The sequence below is a fragment of the Lutjanus erythropterus genome, chromosome 20 (assembly GCF_056507025.1).
Source record: "Lutjanus erythropterus isolate fLutEry1 chromosome 20, fLutEry1.hap2, whole genome shotgun sequence".
Classification (NCBI taxonomy): domain Eukaryota; kingdom Metazoa; phylum Chordata; class Actinopteri; order Lutjaniformes; family Lutjanidae; genus Lutjanus; species Lutjanus erythropterus.
In genome coordinates, this window is record NC_139336.1 from 9,543,804 (window position 1) to 9,548,964 (window position 5,161).

Here is a 5,161-nt window from a genome sequence, read left to right on the forward strand (position 1 = left end):
CTTGAGTCCAGTGCCATGTGACTGCAGCAGCCAGTAATGCTAATTAAAGAGGCCGGTATTTATTTTTATTTCTTTACAGAAATAATTTAGACAAAAGAGCATGAAAAAGCCCTCTCACATATTTTTCATTAGTCATTCAATCACTGGTCTGTTTTTTTTGGTACTATTACAGCCGTTCCTCTTGCAGGATGAGGACAGGCCTGCAGCCTGAGTGTCTTCTCAGCAGATCTGTAGCAGAAAATATTTGAACATTTCATACAACATGTTCCAGGCCACACATTTAAGTTGGAGATACAATTTGATCCAAACCCAGAAAAATGTAAATGCACCTTGGACCTCTTGGGAGGGACACATCACTATTGCATCACCTCAGCTGTCAACTTCATAGGTAGCAGGCTCTGTCAGAGGCTGGAGCTAAAAGGCGTAGCATTAAAAAAAACTAACCAATATGAAAAAAGAGCAAGGTGAAAACTGTGCAAGGATAAGTGGACTGAGAGATGTGTGTCCTTTCTGGCTAGAGGAAGCACAAGACCAGAGTGCTTAATTTGCAGTGGTCATTTTGAAGAGAGGTAATATGCCACGAGAACAGCAAACATGTCCATTTTGAACAAAACTGTCAAACAGAACCCAGAGGTAAGAACCGCAAAACTCACTAGCTGCAATCACTGTATTGAGCAACCTGCAGAATAATTGTAACACAACAAGAGAAGGCGATGGAATCAACCTGTTATGAAATATTGGTGTCTCCACTCACACCCATCACACCTTTCATGCCCAAGTGTAAGATACAAGATACACCACACAAGATCAGTTTATTCATTATTACACCAGGGTTGTATGACAGGATTAAGCAAAACATCCTCATACCTAAATGCCAGAATAAGTTGATGCTCAGTTGGCGACATATATCTCCAGTGGAGACTGTCAACAACAGACTTGCGGGACTTTAACTACCCTGTAAATCACATGACATAACTTAGGTGGTTAGGTTTTGGTGCAAAACTACTTGATTGGGCATTTGCAATAAATCTACTTGGTTAGGGTTAGGAAAAGATCATGGTGTGGGACAAAATAACCACATTGTATATGTCATGTGACTGAAGTAACGTCACTCACGCAACAACATAACTCACACTGAGAGAAGACGCTGCACTGTAGTCTAGCGGCACAGCAGCGGTTACTTCTGTAACTCTTCCCAGATGGCAGCAGGGACAACAAAGATGCCACTTTTCCCAGAAATGTGTTTTGTGTCGATCGTTGTGGGGCTTTAGAGCTTAAACCTCACTCACTTAATCCACTCTGGAACTTTTGACCCAAGACTGTTCCTTTTAATTTCCTCTAAATTATTAAAATCACACTAATTATTGCATTGGCAGTGAATGCAGCCATTATTATTGAAAGTCATATGAAGAAAGGTTGCAGTTATTCGTTGTGAGACTTTACACCTGCCAAATGGAAAATCATGAAACACAAAGGAAATTTAGCTCTCTGTTGTTTGAAAATAACCTTTTAAATGCTCATTTCCAGTTACTTCTCATTTGTCTGCACTCCAAGTGGGTGTTTTTTTTCTTTTTTAAGTAGTTGAGTGATTGATCCTTGACTTGTCAGAATACATTTTTTCTTTAATGGGTAACCATGGTAACAACTCACACAGAGCCCGCAAATTCTGCTGTTTTTTTTTTTTTTTTTTGCCAGTTTCACATTTTCAGCAGGGTCCGAGCCCCCCCACAGAGGTGTCCACAAGGCTGTGCCTGCTCTGAATCTGTTAAAATTAAATGTGAGTCAGTATGTCAAACTGTTTATGAAGGTACATTTTTTTTATCCTCATTTAAAAATAGTACGCTACTCAGCATGCCATACTTCTGATGATGGTCATTATTATTCTTTTGATATAAGCCTTCTGTACTGATTTGTTAAAAGAAAAAATAACCAGCAAAAAAAGCAGCAAACAGCATGTCTGAACATTTCTTTCTTTGAAACTGCATTATGAAAAAAAAAAAAACATGTCACACACAATTCATTACTTCTTGCATAGCATTTTATATTGTTTAAAACAAGGGAACAGGGGGTACCCAAGGAAAAAAGGTTGAGACGCAATGGTTTAGAGCACAGCTGGGGATTGTAGTGCAGTCATGGACAATATGGAATCAACCAGTAGCCAAAATCACCTGGCTGGAAAAAAATGTAAAAAAGTCAGGCTCCCAGCCTTGAGTTTCACATGTGATCTACTTCAAATGAATAAATACCAGAGCCTATTAAGAAAGGGGGCAGAGATGAGCAGAGTGGGATTATATGAAAGTTAGACCTCTCCTGGTATTCTGCTCAACTCTAACAAACCTGTGGTGCTGACACGCAGCAGGTGGCTGAGGTGTGGTGCTGGCATGGGGGAACAGTGTGGTTCCTGCCTGCAGACACCCTGTGGACCTGATTGTTGATTGCACACAGAGATTATATACATAAATGTTTGGCCTCTTTTACGCTGGCAAATTTATTAGTGCTGTCAAAACCACCCATGGTATACAGAATGTAAGCAAAATAAGATGAATGCATCCTCTGGTTCCTGTCAGTGTGTATCTTCTTAAAGGGATAGTTTGGATTATTTGAAGTGGGGTTATATGAGGTACTTAACAATAATAAGTGTGTTACCTACAGTAGAGGGCAATTGACATGCGGCCAGTTTAGTCACAAACAGACCAGTACCTCCTGTGTTTCACCCAAAAAATCAGTGTATAGAATCAGACACATAATCTCTTTCAGTCATCACTTACGACTCGCTAGAAGTGTGTGGTGGCGGGTGTATCTGCAGAGACCCTGCCCTCTGCCTGTATTTCTTTATTTTCTCAACATTTTGCTGTGCTCAGAACACTCGAGACTAACCCAAAACATTGGTGCTTAACATCCTGGCATCTTTCTGGTGCATTTACAAACAGCTCGGAAAAATCCTGCTGGTCCTACCTTTAGGTTTCCGCTATATTTAGAATATTTTCACTGCTTTACCTTGCCATCAGATAGCCTTTTTCCGATGAAAAACCACTGTTATATAAGCCAAATATCACTCTCCAAACCAACCAAATGAGTCATTTTAACTTGTGGAACACGGTGCAAGAGAGCATTATTTGACTTATATAATGCCAGTTTTTCATAAGAAAAGGCAGTCTGACAGCAAAGTGGTGCAAATATTAGACATTAAACTTTTAGGTGGCTAAAAGACATTTTGCTGTGTGCTGCGAAGTAACATGAAGTACACCCTGTCATTGAATCCACAAGCAAAAATCAATTTTAAGAGTTACAGTAGAAAACCTGACAACCATTTCAGAAGTTAAAAATAAAAGACTAAACTGTCGTCTTTTGTCTGTTGATTATTATAAACTGATATCACCTGTAAGATAAGTTCCATAAGGCTTAATTGATCATGCTAGCTTATCTTTCATTCTAGCCACAATTAAGTTGATGGAGAGAGGAGAGCGACAAAAGTAACATGGTGTTACTTTTGTCCTATACTATTATTAAAGATACATTTCTTTGCTCTGTTTTATGTGAGTAACAGTCTGTAAGACGTCATTACGCACTAAGATATGTTTGATGCATTGGACCAATTTTATACAACTATGACATTTAACATGATAAATTTATTTGGAACCTGGTGATTTGCTTGGAGGACTAACTAAAATGGTCACTCTAAATAAATCCATCTCAGTTTTCAGAGGGAATTGTCTTTTTTTAGAAAGTTATACTTTTGTTCCTGTTCTCCTCTACCACACTTAAAAAAAAACAAACAAACAAAAAAAATAAAAACTGTTCCTTTAACTGAAGGCCACATAGAAGCAAACTGAATTAGAATAAAGTTTGATGTCATCCACTGATGTGAACCTGTACCCAGAATGTAACGTACCTCAAGAAATGAAATGGGAAATTCAAGGTACACAGTGGGCTGACAAAAATAATCCAATGCAGACAGTTTGCCTCTATACAGAAGCTCAGCTGAGGGTGGACAGTGTCATTGTGTGGACTGAGGAGAAAAAAAAAAAAAAAAACACTTTTAAGCATCTCTGCTGCTGCTTCTCCCTCGCTGGTTTCTTTCTATGTGCAGCGCTGTACACGTTCATGGCTGCAGCCTAGCAACCGAATCTGCAGCTTATGCCTTTACATCATGAGTGGGACACCCACTTAGAGGCAGGCTAACCGGCCCTCAGAGAGCCTCCCTCTGGCATGTATGCGCTGTGATGTGGAGCAGTCAGATCATGCATCCTATAATTAACATTTCAAGGTTTTGTATTTTTAATAGTTTCTCGATACAAGCTGGTGCACGGCTTTTTGAGACGCAGCAAAGATAAATAAAGGGCTATTTAGCTGACCTTCATCCAAACAGCAAAAGCAGCCGTTCTGTTCCACCTGCGTTTGTTTTATAGCTGAACTACACTTAAACCGTTTGCCTCTGGAGAGCCATACAAATGAACATTGATGACTGTCTGTGAGATTGATGAGAAGTAGCTTCTTTTCTCTTTGTCTTTCCCCTGTGTTTCTCTCCGTCCTGGCTCTCTCAAACAAACACACACACACACACACACACACACACCCATGCGCACACACGGAAGATTCTATTAAGATTAACCTGTATGAAATGGTACAAATTGAAAAACTGAAACTTCATCTTCAGCTCCAAATAAAGTACACTAAGCGAGAGGTTCTCCTTTTTATCAGTTTGCTGAAAAGGAAGTCCTTGATTCTTTTATCCTCAACAGATTAAAAATAAGGAAAAATCACCTCAGCAATCTCTGAATACTCACCAAGCAACCCTGAATGTAGATGTCATTGATGAGTTTATTCTTAAATAATAAAAACCATTCTATAACCCTTAGACCTAAACTTTTATCAGCTTTGAGCTGAACATTACAGTTACTGACACTGGCCTCTTCCATTCATAAACCATAGTTGAGGTTATCACCAACTGTTACCACTGCTTTATTTTGATTTTATATTCTATATAATTTTATTTTGATTCTAATATAGATAGATAAAACTGTATAGATAGATTCTTTGGAATTTCAAGTGTTTTCTTACTGGACACAATTTCTCAAATTGTAAAAACTCCACTTGAAACACTAAGCCTAACTACTAGTAGTATTAATACTATTTTATACTATTTTCGGCAAAGCACATA